The 24,591-nt window shown below is 45.4% G+C and overlaps 1 protein-coding gene across 2 annotated transcripts in view; it reads left to right on the top strand.

Annotated features, from left to right (window-relative positions):
* LOC111586678 (mitochondrial import inner membrane translocase subunit TIM16-like) overlaps positions 1 to 24,591 on the top strand; it is a 118,114-nt gene that overhangs the window by 37,532 nt on the left and 55,991 nt on the right. The window lies entirely within an intron of this gene.

Below are 24,591 nucleotides of genomic sequence, written 5' to 3'. Positions count from 1 at the left end.
TTCTGGATCAGTTGCTTGGTTCTGGTTCTGGATCAGCTGCTTTGTTCTGGTTCTGGATCAGCTGCTTGGTCATGGTTCTGGATCAGTTGCTTTGGTTCTGGTTCTGGATCAGCTGCTTTGTTCTGGTTCTGGATCAGCTGCTTGGTCATGGGTTCTGGTTCTGATTTTGGTTCTGGATCAGTTGCTTGGTTCTGGTTCTGGATCAGCTGCTTTTTTCTGGTTCTGGTTGTGGTTCTGGATCAGCTGCTTGGTTCTGGATCAGTTGCTTGGTTCTGGATCAGCTGCTTTGTTCTGATTGTGGATCTGGATCAGCTGCTTGGTTCTGGTTCTGGATCAGCTGCTTGGTTCTGGTTCTGATTGTGGTTCTGGATCAGCTGCTTGGTTCTGGTTCTGGATCAGCTGCTTGGTTCTGGTTGTGGTTCTGGTTCTGATTGTGTTCTGGATCAGCTCCTCGATCCTGGTTCTGGATCAGCTGCTTGGTTCTGGTTCTGATTGTGGTTCTGGATCAGCTGCTTGGTTCTGGTTCTGGATCAGCTGCTTGGTCTGTTTGTGGTTCTGGTTCTGATTGTGGTTCTGGATCAGCTGCTTGGTCCTGGTTCTGGATCAGCTGCTTGATCCTGGTTCTGGTTCTGGATCAGCTACTTGGTTCTGGATCAGCTACTTGGTTCTGGCTCTGGTTCTGTATCAGCTGCTTGGTCCTGGTTGTGGTTCTGGGTTCTGATTGTGGTTCTGGATCAGCTGCTTGGTTCTGGTTCTGGATCAGCTGCTTGATCCTGGTTCTGGTGTTCTGGATCAGCTGCTTGGTCCCTGGTTCCGTTGTGGTTCTGGATCAGCTGCTTGGTTCTGGTTCTGGATCAGCTGCGTGGTCCTGGTTTTGGTTGTGGTTCTGATTGTGGTTCTGGATCAGCTGCTTGGTTCTGGTGCTGGTTCTGGATCAGCTGCTTGATCCTGGTTCTGGTTCTGATTGTGGTTCTGGATCAGCTGCTTGGTTCTGGTGCTGGTTCTGGATCAGCTGCTTGATCCTGTTCTGGTTCTGATTGTGGTTCTGAATCAGCTGCTTGGTTCTGGTTCTGGATCAGCTGCTTGGTCCTGGTTGGGGTCTCTGTTCTGATTGTGGTTCTGGATCAGCTGCTTGGTTCTGGTTCTGGATCAGCTGCTTGGTCCTGGTTCTGGTTCTGGATCAGCTGGTTGGTTCTGGTTCTGGATCATCTGCTTGGTCCTGGTTCTGGTTCTGATTGTGGTTCTGGATCAGCTGCTTGGTTCTGGTTCTGGAGCTCTGAGGTGTGAAGCTGTTCAGTGTGAGTTCATCGTAAACGCTGTGAACAGTTTTTCTTGGGAGCTGCTTCCCTCTGGTCGCCTCGGGAACAGGAATGTCGTTTTCCCTCTTGGAGAGTTTTAGGAATCCTGAATAACAGCCTCTTCTTTCTCTGTCTGTTTCCTCCACTTCGTCTTTGGTTGCAGCGAGACAGATCGTTGTCTGTCAGACTGAAATCATTTCATTTTTTTTTTTTATTAGGACAGGACAGTGCAGATTAATGGACCAACAATCTCATGAGTTTACACCACGTTGCAGTAAATTAGCCGGATTTAGCTCAAGGCTAATTTCCTTCTGTTGTCCCAAACATAAAGAAAAAGACAGACGGATAAAATAATATAGTAAAACTAAAACCATGATGATAAATGAGTTCTGGCTGGGTTAAACCTGCCTTAAAGGGCTGTTATTTTAGAGCCTGTCATAAAGTGCTGATAGTTGAAGTGCCTGATTTAAAGTGTTTGTCCTTGTGATGGTCGTAGGAGTTCCAGTAGAAACCAGCTGGACTTCTCTGGTAGTATCATAGAAGCTTCAGTAGAAATCATTCACTACTTCTCGTAGGAGTTCCAGTAGAAACCAACTGGAGGTTGTTGAAGACGTTTTACATCTTCAAGAACCTCCAGTTGGTTTCTACTGGAGCTCCGACGACTACCACGCTCAGATGACTGAGAATCTCCAGACGTCTGCCCTTGTGTAGTCGTTGGAGCTTCAGTAGAAACCAACTGGACTTCTCTGGTAGGTTCTTGAAGACGTTCCAGAGGTCTCCAAGAACCCCCAGTTGGTTTCTACTGAAGCTCCCATGATCACCACACTTGGATGACTGAGAACCTCCAGACGTGTGTCCTTGTGTGGTTTGTGTGTCGGAATGCAGTGAGTTGATGCTAGTGTCATGTATGTTTGAATGATGTGTGGAGGACATGGACAGGCATGTGGACCTCCCAGAGTTCTGTCGCTCCACATTCCTGCCACTTCCTGGGTCAGAACACGTAGTCCAGTGTTCTTCTTCACTCCATAACCTCAGTAAAGAGTCCGACGCTCTCTCTGCTCCTCCGGTCGCTGGGTTTGTTTTTCCTACCGGCTGCTGAGGACGGTCGGCTGGCCAGAGCGTGGCCGGCCTCCAGAGAGGACGGGGTGGAAGTGACGATTCCTTTGTCAGATCCAGCTCATGCATTCTGGTGTTATTATAAACAGATCCGTGGGCCAAGTAGGTCCGAACTGGAGCCGACCGGTCTGTGAGGTCATGCAGCCTGCAGTGGAGGATTAAGTGAATCAGTGTCGTGGTTCTTACTGTAAAACGTGGTGACGTGGCTGCAGACATGGGCTTTAGAGTCTGGATCAGCTGCTTGGTTCTGGTTCTGGATCAGCTGCTTGGTTCTTGTTCTGGATCTTGTTCTGGATCAGCTGCTTGGTCCTGGTTCTGGTTCTGGATCAGCTGCTTGGTTCTGATTCTGGTTCTGGATCAGCTGCTTGGTTCTGATTGTAGTCCTGGATCAGCTGCTTGGTTCTGGTTCTGGATCAGCTGCGTGGTTCTGGTTCTGATTCTGGTTCTGATTCTGGATCAGCTGCTTGGTTCTGGTTCTGGATCAGCTGCTTGGTGCTGGTTCTGGATCAGCTGTTTGTCCCTGGTTCTGGTTCTGATTCTGGTTCTGGATCAGCTGCTTGGTTCTGGTTCTGGATCAGCTGCTTGGTGCTGGTTCTGGATCAGCTGTTTGTCCCTGGTTCTGGTTCTGATTCTGGTTCTGGATGAGTTGCTTGTTCTGGTTGTGGATCAGCTGCTTGGTTCTGGTTCTGGTTGTGGTTCTGGATCAGCTGCTTGGTTCTGGTTCTGGATCAGTTGCTTGGTTCTGCTTCTGGATCAGCTGCTTTGTTCTGGTTCTGGATCAGCTGCTTGGTCATGGTTCTGGATCAGTTGCTTGGTTCTGGTTCTGGATCAGCTGCTTTGTTCTGGTTCTGGATCAGCTGCTTGGTCATGGTTCTGGTTCTGATTCTGGTTCTGGATCAGTTGCTTGGTTCTGGTTCTGGATCATCTGCTTTTTTCTGGTTCTGGTTGTGGTTCTGGATCATCTGCTTGGTTCTGGTTCTGGATCAGTTGCTTGGTTCTGGTTCTGGATCAGCTGCTTTGTTCTGGTTCTGGATCAGCTGCTTGGTCATGGTTCTGGATCAGTTGCTTGGTTCTGGTTCTGGATCAGCTGCTTTGTTCTGGTTCTGGATCAGCTGCTTGGTCATGGTTCTGGTTCTGATTCTGGTTCTGGATCAGTTGCTTGGTTCTGGTTCTGGATCAGCTGGTTTTTTCTGGTTCTGGTTGTGGTTCTGGATCATCTGCTTGGTTCTGGTTCTGGATCAGTTGCTTGGTTCTGGTTCTGGATCAGCTGCTTTGTTCTGGTTCTGGATCAGCTGCTTGGTCATGGTTCTGGATCAGTTGCTTGGTTCTGGTTCTGGATCAGCTGCTTTGTTCTGGTTCTGGATCAGCTGCTTGGTCATGGTTCTGGTTCTGATTTTGGTTCTGGATCAGTTGCTTGGTTCTGGTTCTGGATCAGCTGCTTTTTTCTGGTTCTGGTTGTGGTTCTGGATCAGCTGCTTGGTTCTGGATCAGTTGCTTGGTTCTGGATCAGCTGCTTTGTTCTGATTGTGGATCTGGATCAGCTGCTTGGTTCTGGTTCTGGATCAGCTGCTTGGTTCTGGTTCTGATTGTGGTTCTGGATCAGCTGCTTGGTTCTGGTTCTGGATCAGCTGCTTGGTTCTGGTTGTGGTTCTGGTTCTGATTGTGGTTCTGGATCAGCTCCTCGATCCTGGTTCTGGATCAGCTGCTTGGTTCTGGTTCTGATTGTGGTTCTGGATCAGCTGCTTGGTTCTGGTTCTGGATCAGCTGCTTGGTCCTGTTTGTGGTTCTGGTTCTGATTGTGGTTCTGGATCAGCTGCTTGGTCCTGGTTCTGGATCAGCTGCTTGATCCTGGTTTTGGTTCTGGATCAGCTACTTGGTTCTGGATCAGCTACTTGGTTCTGGCTCTGGTTCTGTATCAGCTGCTTGGTCCTGGTTGTGGTTCTGGTTCTGATTGTGGTTCTGGATCAGCTGCTTGGTTCTGGTTCTGGATCAGCTGCTTGATCCTGGTTCTGGTTCTGGATCAGCTGCTTGGTCCTGGTTCCGATTGTGGTTCTGGATCAGCTGCTTGGTTCTGGTTCTGGATCAGCTGCGTGGTCCTGGTTTTGGTTGTGGTTCTGATTGTGGTTCTGGATCAGCTGCTTGGTTCTGGTGCTGGTTCTGGATCAGCTGCTTGATCCTGGTTCTGGTTCTGATTGTGGTTCTGGATCAGCTGCTTGGTTCTGGTGCTGGTTCTGGATCAGCTGCTTGATCCTGGTTCTGGTTCTGATTGTGGTTCTGAATCAGCTGCTTGGTTCTGGTTCTGGATCAGCTGCTTGGTCCTGGTTGTGGTTCTGTTTCTGATTGTGGTTCTGGATCAGCTGCTTGGTTCTGGTTCTGGATCAGCTGCTTGGTCCTGGTTCTGGTTCTGGATCAGCTGGTTGGTTCTGGTTCTGGATCAGCTGCTTGGTCCTGGTTCTGGTTCTGATTGTGGTTCTGGATCAGCTGCTTGGTTCTGGTTCTGGAGCTCTGAGGTGTGAAGCTGTTCAGTGTGAGTTCATGTAAACGCTGTGAACAGTTTTTCTTGGAGCTGCTTCCCTCTGGTCGCCTCGGGAACAGGAATGTCGTTTTCCCTCTTGGAGAGTTTTAGGAATCCTGAATAACAGCCTCTTCTTTCTCTGTCTGTTTCCTCCACTTCGTCTTTGGTTGCAGCGAGACAGATCGTTGTCTGTCAGACTGAAATCATTTCATTTTTTTTTTTATTAGGACAGGACAGTGCAGATTAATGGACCAACAATCTCATGAGTTTACACCACGTTGCAGTAAATTAGCCGGATTTAGCTCAAGGCTAATTTCCTTCTGTTGTCCCAAACATAAAGAAAAAGACAGACGGATAAAATAATATAGTAAAACTAAAACCATGATGATAAATGAGTTCTGGCTGGGTTAAACCTGCCTTAAAGGGCTGTTATTTTAGAGCCTGTCATAAAGTGCTGATAGTTGAAGTGCCTGATTTTAAAGTGTTTGACGGTTAATCAGCCATGCTTTCTACTGTCTTTGTAAATTGACAGGTGGATCTTTCTCTGATAGCTGAAGGTAAAGTATTCCAGTTTGTGCAAAGATAAGGAGAACTTCCTAATTTAACTTCACACCCCCGGTTGCCGACCTTGTATTAGTCACACTATTTCTCTTTTTGATAAAACCCTGCGTTGTTTTTATTTTCCATGGAAACCAAGGATATCTGAAGCCTCAGATGACTGTTTTCTCCTCGTTACCAGAGCAAACATATCTTTTGTGCCATTGATTCTGAATATCTGGAAAAATCCCCCCGAACAGGAAGCGTCTTCTAAAACGGCAGGAAATAGGTCATTGGTTGATTCTATTGGACTCAGATCTGTTTCTGCTGTTTAAATACCAACAGAGAGGATTCCTGTGGATGGTCTGATCTGGGACCAGCTGGTAAACCTTCACATTCAGTCTGTCCACACGTTTCAAATCACAGAGGAGCAGATCATATTGGATTTATTAACTCATGTCATTAGCTGTGGATCTGAGACCAGCCCTTTGGTTTCCTGTTAGTGATGCTGCTTCATTCAGAAGACTGTGATGTTTCCACTGGGTGTGTGCTCACATTAAACCACCATTATACATTTTCTTCTCTTCTCTCACTTCTCATGGTCTTCACTTTTCTCTCACCCAAATCTTATTTTTCCTCCTAATGTCTATTTATCACCTAAGGTAGGTGTCTGATAAAGTTCAGGATAGTAGACTGTAGATTCTTGGTAAAATTCAGTGAACTTTACCAAGAATCTACAGTCTACATATCTACACTACCGTTCAAAGTCTGGGTTCATCCAGACAATTCCATGTTTTCCATTTAAACTCCCACTTTTATCAATGTACTAACATAACTGCACAAGGGTTTTCTAATCATCAATGAGCCTTTCAACACCATTAGCTAACACAATGTAGCATTAGAACACAGGAGTGATGGTTGCTGGAAATGTTCCTCTGTACCCCTATGGAGATATTCCATTAAAAATCAGCTGTTTCCAGCTACAATAGTCATTTACCACATTAATAATGTCTACACTGGATTTATCATTCATTTAATGTTATCTTCATTGAAAAAAAAATGCTTTTCTTTCAACAATAAGGACATTTCTAAGTGACCCTGAGCTTTTGGACGGTGGTGTACGTGATCAAGGTTTGTGTTTCTGCAGTCGAGGTGCATTAATCAGATTTCCCTTCAGGATGTGTTTTCCTTCTTTACTCCTGGTTTGTTGTCATGGTGGGTTTTCTGTGGATAATTAGTTCAGTGCATGTACAGAAGACAGAAAGCAGTAATCAGTAGGAGAACTTGAGTCCGTTTATCTCCTCACGTTACCAGATGGAGGTGCATAAAGCTGGACTTGTTGCTCTGTCCTGGTGTGTTTTTCATGAAAGGCTCTGTGGTAAACATGGTGTGTAATTGGAGCAGTGGCTGGCCTGGATCAGGTTAGCTTCGCTCGTCCACCACGTTCAGTAGGACTGTTTTCTTTGGAGTGTCACAGCTTCCAGAGATGACGAGTTGAGTCGGTGGAGTGTGTTGTGGTGGAGCATGATGTGGATGGAGAATAATGGAGGGAGATGTTTCTTCTCTGGCTGGGGCTGCAGGGTGCTGGTCTGAGGGACGTTTTAACTGCTAAGCTACGTATTACTGCTTTTTCCACCCGAGCTGCAAATCTGTGGAGAACAGAGTGGATCTCTGTGCTGTTCTCCCTCCATAAACCCAAATTATAATAATGACTTTAATTGGGCCTTACAGCAGCTGCAGTCAGTGAACTTTACAACAATTGCAACCAGCTTTCTGTGTAAACGCCGAAGACATCACAATGATTACCCGTCCTCTGCAGCTCTGAGGGACGCCTGGTTTAGTCCTCAGTCATACATGGATGCTTCTACATGCAACTTTAACTAATTTAGAGCAACTTTAACTCATTTACAGCAACTTTAACTCATTTCTGAGCAACTTTAAATAATATAGAGCAACTTTAACTATGTTAGCACATGAATAAAGGTGTGAGTTTCATAGAAAACGTTGTCTGGGTGACCTCCAACTTTAGAACGGTATTGTAGATGCATCTTCTGCTGCTTCACGTCTCGGCAGACTTCAGCTGTTTTTAACGAGACTGATTAAAAGTGACAGTGGTGATCCAGCAGCTCAGTGATTGGACGGGACAGGAGTCATCCTTGGAGAGTCGACCTCCCTGTTGTCCAATCAGACGGGTTAGACAAAGAGCTGTCAGCTCTGAGGTGGTCAGAGAGAGGATCCAGGTGATGGGACTATTTCTGTGTCTTTGTTGGTGGGTCGTAGCTCGGAGCAGGGCCCCGTCTCTGGGTTTGGTCTCTGGTCCTGGTCTCTGGTCCCAGTCTCTGGGCAGGTCTCTGGCTGTAATTGAGCCCAACTCCCTTTAATCAGATGGATTGAGAAGAGGCCGCTGCCCCTCCAGAGGTCTGGCTTCGTACAGAACAGTCCCCCTTCCTCCCACCCAGCTCTAATCAGTCCCAGATGAAGGCTTTCCTGTGGGATTAGGTGCAGCTGCAGCACCGCGAACCAAACCAGACCAACACCACCCAACGTTTGAGGCACAGTTTGACCTCGCTCCTTCTCAGAGTTCACTAACAGAAAGTAGGGCTTTGTTGTCCTGGTCTGGCCCAGGAACTGGTGTTTGAAGCAGAACTATGTACTCCAGGTGATGTTGGGGTGGGGGAGGATGGGGGGAGGTAGGGTGGAGGCAGGGGGGAGGTAGGGTGGAGGTAGGGAGGAGATGTGGCTGCACACGCTCTGTCAGAGGACCTGAACTCTGAAACATGATGTCTGGAGTCTGGCAGTGATTCAGGAGGAGGGAGTGCTGAAATCCCCTCATATTTTCTTAGAGATATCATCTCTCTGTGAGCTTTTATTGGCTCTTTGTGGAGGCTCTGATGGTAATCCCAACCTTCTTCTGCTCCATAGCACCTCATTGGAAAGTCTTCTGTTCTTCTTTCAGGCCTGTGAGTAACCAGCACAACGATGATTCCTCCACTTACTGTCTTGTCAGAAACTCCGCTGCTTTATCCCGACCTGACCACCTGGTAGACCTTCAGCCTGGTCTCCTTCTGGAGGAAACAGGGAGCTGCTTTCTGAAGGTGCTGGGGTCTGGGTTTATCATTAAGAGCCTTTATAGAACAGAATCTAATGGAGCTGTTCAGAAGTGGTGAAAGCACATGAAGTGTGGAGCGTTTGGCAGGGTATAGTTAATAGAATCCACAGAGGGTTTTGATTTCATCCCGCAGGTATGCGCTCGGCTCTGCAGGGATCAGAAGGACCAGCCACAGAATGAAAAATAGAAGAGCTTCAGCTCCTTCCTCCACCTCTCTCCAGCCACCTTTACATTTCTTTATTCAGTTATAATCTCTGTTAAGTGGTAGTCCAGAGAGTCTTAATGCTGTCCAGATAATTACACTAATGACCCTGAACTGGAAGGATTCTCTGGAAGCTCACTGTGATCCGTCTCAGGTTTGGAGTCTGAGACGGTGTCAGACTTCACTTTCCATCCTCAGTAAAAACAGAAGCAGAGCTGCACTTGCAGCTGTGGGTTTTCTGTTTTTTCCCAACATCTGGAAAAAAGTCTTTTCTCCGTTTATTAAAACTCGCAGCAACCTTTGGGATCTTTGCCGACCAGAAACCTTCTCAGCTCCGTTTCTTTATCCGGCGGTCTGACAGAGACGTTCACACACAGAAACACTCTGGTATTAATGTAAAGACAGAATAAATGAGTCCACTTCCTGCTGCATTCATTCAACAGTGATCCTGTTTCGTATGTTTTACTCTCTAGAATCAGTGAATTGTGGTTCTAGAAGTTCATCTCGCTGCTCTCAGTTTCTTCTTTGTTCCATTTTTCTGCCACGTCTTTCTGTGTTTCTTATTTTTCCTGTCTGAGGGTCTTTCAGCGCCATGCATGTGTTTTATAAGAGTCATTATTGTCCCTTTTCATGAGAGTCAGGAAGCGTGGTGGCTCCTGTTTTTAAATCATGCCTCGGTTCTGGATTCCGTCTGCTGTGGCAGAAACAAAGATCTGAGTGTGTTTCTCATTAGTGGCTGCTTTCCTTCTGCACACCTCAGAGCTCAGCAGGAATAATGGAGGAATGAAGGGAGTGACGGAGATACAGATGGACACAGACATGCCCGTGTAATTCATATTTATGGCTGCAATGAAACAAGACGGACTCTCTTAAATTACAGTCGAGATAAAAGCCGTAAAGTCTGAAGTTCTGACCTCCTACAGTCTGTAAACATGAAGTGGTTGAAACCTTCTGCTCAGTTTTGTTCTTATTTTGAGGTCAAAATGATGAATAATGTTCCGTCTTTCAGCTTTAATTTGAAGTTTTTACTTAATAAACTTAGATTTTATTGAGCTGGACATAAATGCAGCAACAATAAATGATAAAACTCCTTCAGTTTAGAGCTTCAGAGTCCTGCTGTCAGATGTTGTTTTGTCCACATTCGAAGCTTCATCTGGTGAAGCTGGACGTTTCTGAACAGAGTGAAACGTCATCTCATCATATTTCCTGCATGATGAGCGGTTTCTGTTTTCATCTTCATACTGGTGCTGTACCGCTCATCTTTTCCTCATCTGAGTCTTTCTGACCTCTCTGTTCTTTTATCTGTGAGACTTAAAGGATCTGTACCTTCTGGTAGACTTGGTAAAAGGTTTCTATCTACAGCTGGAAGAGTGTTCATTGGTTTTTATTCCTTTTAAATCGTCTTCCAGGCTCAGCAGCTCCTTCAGGTGTCACCAGAACCACCTGTAAATCTTCATGAATCAGTGATGAACTGAAACACACCTGATGTTTGGCCAGAAGCTGAAACTTGACACCATAGTTTTCATTTTGTTCATTTGATCCAGAATAAGGAATATTGCAGCTCATTATAAGTAATAATAGTGATGCTGATCTCGTGATGTCAGCCGTGACGTTTCTAACATGTATGATCTGTTCTGCTCATCTGGCCGACCAGCTGTTCCAGAGTGGGTTTGATGATCAGACTCTTCCTGTGGTTTAACAGAGAGCAGGCGGATGGAAACCAGCAACGCTGTCTGAGGAGGAAACACATGGAAACTCTTCATCAGAATTTATCTTTGGTTATTTGGTCGCAGGTGGGCCACGTTCTGATGTCACTTCCTATGTTGACCTTATTTGTCAGAGTCTGTGAGTGTCATAGAACAGTACCTGGAACCATCCAGAACTGGAGGAAAAATCAACCATCTCTTTTCCAGCTTTCTGCTCCATATTCATCAATAATAGGTATTGATTGGCTCAGCTTCCACATCAATGGTAGCATTTTTATTCCATGTTTTCTGTGTTGTTTGCTAACCCTACTCTAATCACAGTAACAGGGTTGCTAATCCATGCTAATGTGATCTTTTTCTCAGCAGTAGAAGCTAGATATTTAGCTGCTGTTACTGCTGACCAAGAGGACAAACTGACTGATGGAAAACAGTCCAAAGAATTAGTCTGATCCTGATAATATGAGGTAGAGTGAGACATTCAATCAAGGCTGACAATGGGATGAAAATATGGAAAATAGAAGAGAGGACAGAGCTTTGCTCTACACATTCTATAGGAAAACTGCTGGATGATGGAAACGACAAAAGCGAGACAAAATGACACAAACATCATCAACAGGTTCTGCTAACATGTTGTGGGACACGTTCCATGTATAATAATTATTATTTAAAATATTATGTTGATTAAAAAATGTTCCCACAATTACAAGAGAGATCAATGAAAAAATAAAACCAAAAAAGGAGATTTAAATTAGATTCTAACTGTTTTATTAGAGATTCCGTTTGGTCATCAGGGGGGTGGGATGAGAGAAAAATGACATTTTAGGGGGAACTCCAGACTTATTTGGTATTTAAAACATTTCAAACATTGTTTTCTCCTAGTTTTTTTAGATTTGGTCTCAGGACAAGAACATTTACACAACTATTGCATGTTTTAGGGTTTAATACATGGATTATTGGATGTAAAATGTCCTCCAGTTCTGGAATGAGCCTCATAGCTACATGTGTCCTATAACAGAACATACTACGTGTGTCATGCGTGTTGCTGTCGGTGGACAGCTGAGTGGCAACATCAGTAAAGAACTGAGCAGATCACAGATTTCACGTCTCTGTGGAAACATTCTGACTGCAGCTGCATGAACTCTGCGTTTCTCTCCGTCTGGTCGAGTGCACTCGGCTTAAGCAGATTAAAACATGTCATCAAACCTAATTGGTGGAGGCCAGGAAATCAGAGCAGGTTGGACAAGAAAGAGAAGGTGGAGGAGCCTCAGGGGAAACCAGTTGGTCTTTAGTCTGGGCGCTCTTCAGCAAACCTCTGAGGACTTTCTGCTCCAACGTCCTCTGAAAGCTCTTTGTCTGAGGCCAGCTAACGTTATTTCAGCGAGGTCAGTTAGTCATCCAGCTCCAGGACGGAGGCTTTGTGTTGGAGCTCAGGGTGGGAGGCCGAGTCCTGGAGGAGCTCTAAGTCCTCCTTTGTGCCTTTTCCCCTCAACATGATGAGAAAACAGACTTTATCACGATTGTTGGGTTCAAGAAATAGTTTTAAGTTCAAAGCGTTCTTAGTTCTAACTCTAAAAGAACTATATTAGTATGCTAGTCTGCTATTTCAGATCAGCAGCAGTGAAACTAACCTGATAAACGACCTACAGGATGATCTGCTGCTGTTCTCCATAAAGGATCATCTGTCATATCCCAGGAGAACAGGTGAGACCTGTACAGGTGTCTCTGCAGCTGCATTCCTGCCAGCAGGTCAGCCACATACTGTATCTGCTGTTTCACATACATGTGAACGCTGTCATACGTGTGCAGGTCTGGACAGGTAGCAGCATTCATCATCAGTCAGCAGGAAGTGACAGCTGGAGACACAAGCACTAAACCATCCATGACCGTCTTTAGCGGTGCGTTCAGGCGCTGCAATACTTTAACAAGACAGTAGAAAACAAACTCCATGGATTCTGTGTGTTTCCAGTTCTTCCTTCAGTCTGAATGAGTCGCTCCGGTCTGACTCTGAGGTTGATCCTTCCGTCTAAAACAGGAACTCATTGTTGAGACGTTCAGCCTCTGAATCAGTGGAAAGCTGATGTTCTTTCTCAGGATTCCACCAAATGTTTACTGTGTCCTGCTGCCTTTCCTCCACCTGGTTTTCTTTCTGTGAACTCAGACTGACGGTGAAAGAACTGTTGTTTGACCAAAGACCAGCTGAGAAGAAGAGGCCCCGTCGTTCCTCAGGAGGACAAAGCTGTGAGCTGCTGGGTCTTTCTGACTCTGTTCATTATCACTGGACTGAAACATCTAGAAATCTATCCAGGCAGCAGTGAGGGCTTTCATTCTTCCTAACCGTGGTCCTTCCTGCCTTTGTGGTCCTTCACGCTCTGCTGCTGCTGGGAAGCTGACAGACTGTGAAGTGTCTCCACAGTCAGAGGAACATCTCAAACAGTAGATCATCCATTCGTATCTTCTATACACTCAACACCTGCAGACATGAAGCCCTGCTGCTCTGCTCACATGTTCCTCAGTGTTTTGTCTTCTTTCTAGTCTTTAAGTTCCACGCCTAGCTTTCTCCTTTCTTATAGAAAAACTGTGTTTGAGAGGTTTGATTTCCTGAGAAAAGTCCTCTTCAGTTCATGAGAGACCTTCAGCAGGACGTTTTTTGGTCTTTTGATTTGAGGAATCTGAATGAAGTTAAATATCAGAGTGATGGAGAACAAACATCTGGTGTTTTATGAAGCTGCTCTTTGCTCTGCTTTGACCTCCAACATGAACATTTACTGTCTACAGGTGCAGAAAGTCTGACAGGGACTATTTAGTACGTCGTGTTGAAAGGTGTTCTTCTTTCTGCTCATCTTCATGTCTCTGGACAGACTGCAGACGTTTCCTTTGGTTGAACACAAAGAATCAAACTGAGCTTTCAGAGTTCACATCCATCCTGCCTGATCAGGGCTTCAATCAGTGACGTCTACCAATGATCTCTTTGGAAAGTCCGTTAATTCTGCTGCTCTGGATGAGATGATGAGTGTTTCTCTGAAAATATACCAACACCTTTACACTCTAGAAACCTGGAAGGTCTACAGCTGCCTTCTCGTTAAAACAGAATAATTACCGAACTGATGCTTTTATAAAGCAGCTAAAGACTTACTTATTTAAACTGATTTTAGTCTGTGTGTTCTTACTACTTTTCATGTGACTGTTTGGCTCTTTCCTGGATCTACTGTTTCTTGTTTTTTTATTTCCTCCTCCTGTTGTTTTTAAGGGCTTGTGCTGATTTCCACTCTGTGACTTTGTGCTTCTATTTAAATAAACTTTCCTGACTTTAGATGGCCTTTCTTTCCATCTCATCTCCATCTTCTCGCTGTGTTTTCATTCTGATAAAGTAGAGATGTGAGAGCTACTGCCTGCCAACCACACGCTGAAAACAGATCCGAGAAGACGAACGGTCGCATCGCCGTTATTGGAGAAAGTCCCGTAAAAATAGATGGAAAAGACGGAGGCAGAGAAAATGGAGCTGGCACCGCTCGCTCTCCTGCCGACCTTTAGTGGTTTGGGATAAATTATATCCCTTACGGGGAAAATATGTGGTGGTTGAAGCAGACCCCCACCCCCTCCATCTCTGTCTTTGCTGCTTTCAGGAGACTTCATCGTTCAGACCTCCTTCAGTGTCTTCTCCTCTTCCTCCTAATCTTGCTCTTCATTCCTTTGTTTTATTAAGTTGTCTGGCTGCTCCATAGTCGCTCCATGTGTCCGTCCATCTCTGTCCATCTCTGTCCATCTCCATCCATCTCTGTCCATCTCCATCCATCTCCTCTCTGTATCAGCCTCCCCCTCCGTCCTCCACAGCTATTTTCTGCAGTGCTTGGAGACACATTTAGCTCGTGGTTTCCTGATGCTGCATCAGTGGGGGTTCTGGAGACTCGCTGCCTTCTCCAGGCCACAGAGCCTCCTAATCCGGCTGATGCAGACTTTCCACCGACGTGAACCCATTGACTCGAGGTGCCCACCAGGAGATAGATAGATAGATAGATAGATAGATAGATAGATAGATCTATCTATCTATCTATCTATCTATCTATCTATCTATCTATCTATCTATCTATCTATCTATCTATCTATCTATCTATCTATCTATCTATCTATCTATCTATCTATCTATCGATCGATCGATAGATAGATTTCTCGTCCTGCTCTTCACCACTGATCAGGACCTCCACATGTGACTGTCCAGCAGATCCACCCTGAGGGTAATGGCTGATCTCAGACTTGGTTGGAAACAAACAGGTGTTTGTCAGCAGGTCAGAGGTCTGAGATGCTGTTAATGTTCTGCCAGCAGCGTTTGTGTTTGGAGGAAATGGAATTAGTGTGACTGATGTGGATCACTGGAGTTCACTCTGAGTCCACGGCTGGAGATCCTCCGTCATCGCTGCCTTTAATATGTCAGGAGCAGCGTTGTTGATGAATGATAAGTGTTCATCCTGGAGGGGTTTAACCCACTTCAGCGTGTGTGGAGGCGTTTCCATCCTCCAGATGTATGTAAAGTTCTTACGGTGATGAAAAGGCTTATATTCAGCTAATCTGTGCCCGTCTCCACCCTCAGAACACGGAGCTCACGTCACTCCGTCTAATCTGAATAACACGCCCACCTGAAGGCTGTTTCCACACAGTGTACCTGTTTGTGTCGCTAATAAATTGAGGGGAATTTTCCTTGCCTTTCTTTACGTGCCCATACGCGCTGGATGACCACCCACACTCCAGCTCTACTGAGATTATCTGGAGCTGCAGCACAAACAGCAGGAGTCTGCAGATGTGTATACAGAGCTCTGAAAGCTGGCTGGATGTGTACACAGCAGGCTGATGGTTGTCTGCTGGAGGTTACGTATCCAGGCCTGAATCCTGACCTCTGGGCTGAGCTCCATCCAGTCAGGCTGCTGCTCTGAGAGATGGAGCTGCTGCTTATAAAATACACGTTTCTGGATGTCTGGGAAACACTAGAATATAAAGGGCTGGAAGACTTTTTCATTGTTAAACCGACTGTTTCTGATGAATCATTACTCTCCTGAAGAACAAACACTGGAGCAGAAACTCATTTAGTTCATTTAGTTTAGAGCCACGTTCAGCCCCGTTTGATCTAGAATGAAATGATATCATGATGACTGATAAATAACAACTGGAGAAGCAGTCAGAGAGCACAGTACTCCTCCAAGGCTGCTCATTCCCCCACATCAGAAATGCAGAATTTGTTTATTAGTTACTGATGATCAGAAATCATCATAGAATGTGTCCATTTAATATAGATGTACCCACAAACAAAATAACCTTCCTCTGAGTACAGGCGTGTGTACGTTATGTACGGATACCGGATCATGTGACCTAAATATGTAGCAGGCGGCAGGAATTGATGAGACTCAGAAACACCCCCACAATTTAATCAGTTGTTCCTTGGATCATTTCTGACAGATAAGTCCCGATAAGTCCACAGCGGTGGATTTGTAGTAGGATCACAATCATGTGATCATCAGCAGGCAGCTGACGTAGTGTTCACTTGTTGTCATGGTTACAGTGACTCCGTTATCTGGCAATGATACAGAAATCTTTAACCAATCCGTGGATCCAGACTATAAGCCACATCGCTGCTAAAACCTAATCACTTGGTCCTTGAGTCATTTCTGAGCTTCCCTGAAAATTTCATCGAAATCCTTTAGTCTGTTTTTGAGTAATGTTGCTGACAGACAGACAGACAGACAGACAGACAGACAGACAGACAGACAGATGCCGATCGTTCCATAATTCCACCACGTTCCTTGGTGGAGTAATAAATCCAGATGTTTCTATTGGTTTTAGAGCAAAATGTTCACATTTAATGAATTATCTTTTTACAAAACATTATAAAATTAGGGGCAGTGGTGGCGCAATGGTTAAGTCTCTGGACTATTGATCAGAAGGTCAGAGGTTCAAGCCCCGATGTGGCCACTGTTGGGCCCTTGAGCAAGGCCCTTAACCCTTACTGCTCCAGGGGGCGCTGTACTGTGGCTGACCCGTCGCTCTGACTCCCCCAATTGGGGAGATATGCGAAAATCAGAATTTCCCCTCATGGGATTAATAAGGGATAATAAAAATAAATAAAAAATAAAAACCTGGGATTTCTTCAGAACAATAAGTTCAGTTTCAACAGCATTCAGCTTCAGTTTGTCTTTTACACGTTGAACTTACAGATCAGAAGCACAGAACATTTAGTCTCAGGTAACTGGAACTAAACAGTATTTGAATTTATGATCAGAACAACTTGTCAAGATCTGGATATTATTCTAAATTTACATTTATTTCCACATCAGTGTAGAAATCCTGAACTGACAACAAACTAAACAATGAAGGAAGAAGATTCATTTATCGCCTGCTGTATGATATTATTCCACTGGATATCAAACTGAACTAAACTGAACTAAACGTCGTGCCTGTGAATGACCAACAGGTTCGTCCCTCTGAGGGCCGCGGGCCATATGTTGGACACCGCTGCTCTAGAAGCTGCTGGTTGTTGGGATTCAGGTTGTAGTTGTGATCACTTCCATACCTGCTGCAGATGTTCTCCTATTAAATATTCAGCTACAGATTTACAGGCTTTAGTTCCAGCTGCAGGTTTTTACGTGTTTTGTCGTTTTTCTCTTCCATATTCAGCCTCAGGTGATGTTTTATGACACCTGAACTTAATCCTTCACAGGTTTTTGCAGCAGAAATCAGCCCCACGTAGTTTTAACTTTCGTTCATCTCAGCTGTTGTTCCTAATAAGTCCTGATGGTCCTTCCTGCTGCCTACAGTCCTACAGGTTCATTTAGCTTTAGACTAGATGCATGAGGTGTTGCTGATGAGTCTCGATCTGATGGTGGACCTGCGGTGGTTTAATGGTTGAAGGTTGGTGTTCCACAGTAAATATCACCTCCAGGTGGACAAACTCACAGTTAGCTGTTCCGGATGCTTGAAAGTTGTAGTTTTGATTTTCTTTTTGCTCTTTATGGACCCACTGACTGTCTGAATAGATGTTTGGTTTGAAAATCCGTTCCTTCTTTTTGTGTTCGTACCAGAAACAGTGAAAGGAGTCGGAGGTGTGTCATTGTGGAGTTAAATGGGATTAATGTGGGCGTTTTCTCTCCTGGTACATTAAATAGATGATAAAATGAAATAATGAACTAAATCTTACTGTCTCCTGCCTTCTAGTTTCCTTCTTCTGAGATGGTTTTAGCTGCAGGTTGAGGAAAACATCGTAGGAGTTTTAAAACTGAGCTGCACATGATTTCTGCTGTTTCTGACCTTCTATCAGCTGGTAGAGACCCGGAGAGGACTGATGTGTTCTGGAGGGACGATTAGTACCGATCAATGAGACTGAAAACTGATCATTGGAGCCAGGATATATGTGCACAAGAACACATCACTGGAGATGTTAACCATGAAGCCACAGCAGTGAATAAAGATCAAACAAAGATTATTTTACTGTTAATTAGATGCAGTGAACGATGAATCTTCAGATTTCTCTCAGAGCTGATTTCAGCTACACAGGGTTCATCATTAAACTGATATCTGTCCTTTAGGATTCTCTGCTTTATTTAGTCTCCATCCATAGAAACCAGTTTATACACATTAGATGCCTCGTTCATCTCTTTGTTTCCACTACCAGTGATCTGGATGGATGACTGAAAAGACTCAGTCCTGCTGTAGAAGAGAATCTGAGCTCTGGGAAATCACAGCCATTTGTATTTCTATCTAATAATCTAGCGAGCAGCTCATGAAATGGATTGCATGTGTGCCTCCTGACGTTTGCTGCCAATGACTAACCAAAGTCAAATTCTTCCTGAGCTTTCTTTTCCTGTTTTTCTTTCTTCGCACTGCTTTTTGCCGGAGCAGCCTCTGGGCCATCTGCTGGCACCGACTGGCAGCTGTAGGCCGGAGAAGAACCAGAGGAACCCGAGGAACCGGCCTTCATCTGGTGTCAGTGCTCCACTAAGACAGGAGGGATGTGGGCAAGGAGTTTGCTCCTCTTTTCCTTCTCTGCTGCCACGTTTCTTTAAATAAAAATCACAGCTGCTTAATAATTAGCACTTAGCAACGTCTCAGAAGAATGAAGACGGTAAAATATGAGCTGAATAAAGCAGCAGTTCTGGTTGTTTTACTGCTGGTTTATCTGAGATTTTTGAGGAACAACTACTGGTTTCAAACAGCAGTAATCCTGGTGAGGCTGACAGACGCTGCATGTTACTGGAATAAAAGACCGCAGAGGAAATAAAAACGCTGCTTTAATCTGGACTGAATATTTAAAAAAAACTAGAATCACAAGCAGACATGAAAAGAAACAGAAGGAAGAAGAATAGAGGGAAAACATATTTAGTTATTTAAGTAGTTTCATGTTTTCGGTTGATAATTAGGAAAAAGGAACAGAGGCTTCCAGCAGCAGAGTGTCAACGCTGGCTTTGATCCAGAACCAGGTTTCTGTTGAAACCAGGAAAAGAAAAGACTATTTTATAGAGGAAAGCAGAAACACAAAGAAACACACGATCATTTCTTCTCTCAGCTGCAGGTTTATTCTGTTGTTCTGTTCTTTATCTACCTGTAATATCTTCCACTCTGTCTTTCTTTGTGTTTCACCAGATGAGACGGTTAAAGAAGCTAAACTAACGTGTGTTTAATGAACTCTTGGATGTTAAAACAGTTTGGAAGGTGACGTTAACCCTCGCTGACCTGTGGGGATCATTGTTTCCTGGTTGTTTTAGCAGGAATTCTTACTCTGACAGATTGGTGTAATGACGGCTGCTGGGCCGGAGCGCTGCTGTTTTATGGGTTTGTGTTGTTGGGATCCGGTTTATCCAGGCTGTTAGAGTGTGCAGCATCCTACCTATAAAACACACGGGTGGTCAGCTGTTTACTGTTTGCTAGCAGAGCTCTCCCATTCTGCTCAGTGACTCATTCACAGCACTTAAACCCACCTACTACCTTAATCTGACTGTTTTCAATCATCATCTTTATTTCCACTTTGCCTCCAGCTCACTGCTGGTCCTGGAGAATTCCAAACCTCTGGTCCACTGGAAGCATTAAACCGTCTCATAAATGTTTGTTTTGGGTGGTGGAGCCCGGCTGGATCCAGAACACACTGAGTAGCTGGTTAGCCTTCCTAGCAGCGTTTCTGACGGTTTATCGTTCTGTTTAGCCTTCCTAGCAGCATTTCTCTGGTTTATCATTCTGTTTAGCCTTCCTAGCAGCTTTTCTATGATGGTTTATTGTTCTGTTTAGCCTTCCTAGCAGTGTTTCTGATGGTTTATCGTTCTGTTTAGCCTTCCTAGCAGCATTTCTGTGGTTTATCGTTCTGTTTAGCCTTCCCAGCAGCGTTTCTGACGGTTTATCGTTCTGTTTAGCCTTCCTAGCAGCGTTTCTGACGGTTTATCGTTCTGTTTAGCCTTCCTAGCAGCATTTCTCTGGTTTATCATTCTGTTTAGCCTTCCTAGCAGTGTTTCTATGATGGTTTATTGTTCTGTTTAGCCTTCCTAGCAGTGTTTCTGACGGTTTATCGTTCTGTTTAGCCTTCCTAGCAGCGTTTCTGACGGTTTATCGTTCTGTTTAGCCTTCCTAGCAGCGTTTCTGACGGTTTATCGTTCTGTTTAGCCTTCCTAGCAGCGTTTCTGACGGTTTATCGTTCTGTTTAGCCTTCCTAGCAGCATTTCTGTGGTTTATCGTTCTGTTTAGCCTTCCCAGCAGCGTTTCTGATGGTTTATCGTTCTGTTTAGCCTTCCCAGCAGCGTTTCTGACGGTTTATCGTTCTGTTTAGCCTTCCTAGCAGCATTTCTGTGGTTTATCGTTCTGTTTAGCCTTCCCAGCAGCGTTTCTGACGGTTTATCGTTCTGTTTAGCCTTCCTAGCAGCATTTCTCTGGTTTATCGTTCTGTTTAGCCTTCCTAGCAGCGTTTCTGACGGTTTATCGTTCGGTTAGCCTTCCTAGCAGCGTTTCTGACGGTTTATTGTTCTAGTTAGCCTTCCAATAAAACCCTGGACCTGCTGTATGCAAACATCAAGGATGCATACAGCTCCTCCCCCCTCCCCCCACTGGGCCACTCAGATCACAACCTGGTGAGACTGCAGCCCATTTACATACCTATGGTGAAGAAACAACCCCCCACCACCAGGTATGTGAAGAAGTGGTCTGACGAGGCCACTGAGGCGCTGCAGGACTGCTTTGAGACCACAGACTGGGATGTGCTGTGTGGTCCACACGGGGAGGACATTGATGCACTGACAGACACTGTTACGGACTATATCAACTTCTGTGCAGAGAACATCGTACCGACCAGGAAAGTACGGTGTTTCTCTAACAGCAAACCCTGGGTGTCCCTGGAACTGAAGGCCCTGCTGAAGGAGAAGAGGAGGGTCTTTGGATCTGGGGACAAAGAGGAGCTGAGGAGGGTGCAGAAGGAGATAAAGAAGAAGATCAAGGCGGACAAGGCCAGCTACAGGACCAAGATGGAATCTCACCTGCAGGACAATAACACAAGGGAGGTCTGGAGAGACCTGAGATCCATCTCTGGTTACAGCAGAGGCCATGAGAGGGGAGCTGCAGCAGGAGGCCAGGAGTGGGCCAATGAGCTGAATCTGTTCTTTAACAGATTCGACTCTGCTCCCACTCCTCCCCCCTCTCATCAAAGCACCGACCAGCCAGCTCCTTCTTCACACCTCAGCTCTCTACCACCAACACCACCAACAGCACCCCTCCTCCCATCCCCGTCTTCTACCACCTCCGGACTTCGCATACAGCCCCATCACCCCTCCTCGTCTCACCCCCCACCACCACCATCACCCCTCCTCCTGCCACCCTCCTCCACCACCCCCTGCCTCTCCATAACAGCTGATCAGGTGAGAAGTGAGCTTAAAAAGATCAAAACCAGGAAAGCTGCAGGTCCTGATGGAATCAGCTCCAGACTCCTTAGAGACTGTGCAGACCAGCTCTGTCAGGTGCTGCTGCACATCTTTAACCTGAGCCTGAGTCTGGAGAGGGTTCCTCTGTTATGGAAGACTTCCTGCCTGGTTCCTGTCTCTAAGACCAGGAACCCCAGGGAGCCTAACCACTTCAGACCTGTGGCCCTCACTTCTCACCTGATGAAGACCATGGAGAGGATCGTCCTCAAGAACCTCCGTCCCCAGGTGAGCCAGTATCTGGATCCACTGCAGTTCGCCTACCAACCGAACATTGGAGTGGATGATGCAGTCGTCTACCTGCTGCACAGATCACTGACTCACCTGGAGAAACCCAGCAGCACTGTGAGGGTCATGTTCTTTGACTTCTCCAGTGCTTTCAACACAATCCAGCCTTCTCTGCTTAGGGTGAAGCTTGAAGGAGCGGGAGTAGACTGTCACCTGGCTGCTTGGACCATCGACTACCTCACCAACAGACCACAGTACGTGAGGCTTCAGGACTGTGTGTCTGATGTGGTAGTCAGCAGCATGGGGGTCCACAGGGGACAGTGCTCTCCCCCTTTCTCTTCACCCTGTACACATCGGACTTCCACTACAACTCTGGGAGCTGTCACCTCCAGAAGTTCTCCGATGATACAGCCATTGTCGGGTGTGTATCTGAGGGGGACGAGCGGGAGTACAGGATGGTCATCTCTGACTTTGTGGACTGGTGTGAGCGAAACCATCTGCAGCTCAACGCCAGTAAGACGAAGGAGATGATCGTGGACTTCAGCAGGAGGAGGACACCCCGGACTGCACCGGTGAACATCCAGGGTTTGGACATTGACATGGTGGACACATACAAATACCTGGGTGTTCACCTCAATAATAAACTGGACTGGACACACAACACAGAGGTCCTGTACAAGAAGGGCCAAAGTCGTCTCCACCTGCTGAGGAGACTGAGGTCCTTTGGAGTGTGCAGGACTCTGCTTAGGACATTCTACGACTCTGTGGTAGCGTCTGCTATTTTCTATGCAGTGGTCTGCTGGGGAGCAGGGAGCAGTGAAAGGGACAGAAAGAGACTAAACAGACTGGTCAGGAGGGCTGGTTCTGTCCTGGACTGTTCCCTGGACTCCATAGAGGAGGTGGGTGAGAGGAGGATGTTGGCAAAGCTCACATCCATCATGGACAATCCCTCTCACCCACTGCATGACACTGTGGGGTCTTTAAGCAGCTCCTTCAGCAGCAGACTGAGACATCCACCCTGCAAGAAAGAGCGCTATCGCAGGTCCTTCATCCCATCTGCTGTAAGACTTTACAACATCAGCATCACTGGCAGATGTTAACATAAACTGGACTATATCATTACCACCCCAAACCATAAAATTTGCACTGACATTCTTGCACTGCACATCTCTGCACTTTTAAACTTTATTTTTATTTTTATTTTTTCTGTTAAAAATTTTTTTCACCCTTGTATATATTGTAAATAAAGCTGCTGTAACAATGTAAATTTCCCCTGGAGTGGGGAGAAATAAAGAACTTTATCTTATCTTTATCTAGCAGCATTTCTGTGGTTTATCGTTCTGTTTAGCCTTCCTAGCAGCCTTTCTCTGGTTTATCGTTTTGTTTAGCCTCCCAAGCAGCGCTTCTATGATGGTTTATCATTCTGTTTAGCCTTCCTAGCAGTGTTTCTGATGGTTTATCATTCTGTTTAGCCTTCCTAGCAGTGTTTCTGATGGTTTATCCTTCTGTTTATCCTTCCTAGCAGCATTTCTGAAGGTTTATCGTTCTGTTTAGCCTTCCTAGCAGCGTTTCTATGATGGTTTATCCTTCTGTTTAGCCTTCCTAGCAGCGTTTCTGATGGTTTATCCTTCTGTTTAGCCTTCCTAGCAGCGTTTCTCTGGTTTATCGTTCTGTTTAGCCTCCCAAGCAGCGCTTCTACGATGGTTTATCCTTCTGTTTAGCCTTCCTAGCAGCATTTCTGAAGGTTTATCGTTCTGTTTACCCTTCCTAGCAGCGTTTCTCTGGTTTATCGTTCTGTTTAGCCTTCCTAGCAGTGTTTCTGATGGTTTATCCTTCTGTTTAGCCTTCCTAGCAGCATTTCTGAAGGTTTATCGTTCTGTTTAGCCTTCCTAGCAGTGTTTCTGATGGTTTATCCTTCTGTTCAGCCTTCCTAGCAGCATTTCTGAAGGTTTATCGTTCTGTTTAGCCTTCCTAGCAGTGTTTCTGATGGTTTATCATTCTGTTTAGCCTTCCTAGCAGCGTTTCTATGATGGTTTATCCTTCTGTTTAGCCTTCCTAGCAGCGTTTCTGATGGTTTATCCTTCTGTTTAGCCTTCCTAGCAGCGTTTCTCTGGTTTATCGTTCTGTTTAGCCTCCCAAGCAGCGCTTCTACGATGGTTTATCCTTCTGTTTAGCCTTCCTAGCAGCATTTCTGAAGGTTTATCGTTCTGTTTACCCTTCCTAGCAGCGTTTCTCTGGTTTATCGTTCTGTTTAGCCTCCCAAGCAGCGCTTCTACGATGGTTTATCCTTCTGTTTAGCCTTCCTAGCAGCATTTCTGAAGGTTTATCGTTCTGTTTACCCTTCCTAGCAGCGTTTCTCTGGTTTATCGTTCTGTTTACCCTTCCTAGCAGCGTTTCTGATGGTTTATCCTTCTGTTTAGCCTTCCTAGCAGCGTTTCTGATGGTTTATCCTTCTGTTTAGCCTTCCTAGCAGCGTTTCTGATGGTTTATCCTTCTGTTTAGCCTTCCTAGCAGCGTTTCTGATGGTTTATCCTTCTGTTTAGCCTTCTTAGCAGCATTTCTCTGGTTTATCGTTCTGTTTACCCTTCCTAGCAGCGTTTCTGAAGGTTTATCCTTCTGTTCAGCCTTCCTAGCAGCATTTCTGAAGGTTTATCGTTCTGTTTAGCCTTCCTAGCAGTGTTTCTGATGGTTTATCATTCTGTTTAGCCTTCCTTGCAGCGTTTCTATGATGGTTTATCCTTCTGTTTAGCCTTCCTAGTAGCGTTTCTGATGGTTTATCCTTCTGTTTAGCCTTCCTAGCAGCGTTTCTCTGGTTTATCGTTCTGTTTAGCCTCCCAAGCAGCGCTTCTACGATGGTTTATCCTTCTGTTTAGCCTTCCTAGCAGCATTTCTGAAGGTTTATCGTTCTGTTTACCCTTCCTAGCAGCGTTTCTCTGGTTTATCGTTCTG

Source organism: Amphiprion ocellaris, chromosome 19 (assembly GCF_022539595.1).
Source record: "Amphiprion ocellaris isolate individual 3 ecotype Okinawa chromosome 19, ASM2253959v1, whole genome shotgun sequence".
Taxonomy (NCBI): Eukaryota; Metazoa; Chordata; class Actinopteri; family Pomacentridae; genus Amphiprion; species Amphiprion ocellaris.
Note: the sequence above shows the minus strand (reverse complement) of the source record. Positions and strands in the feature narration are given on the sequence as shown.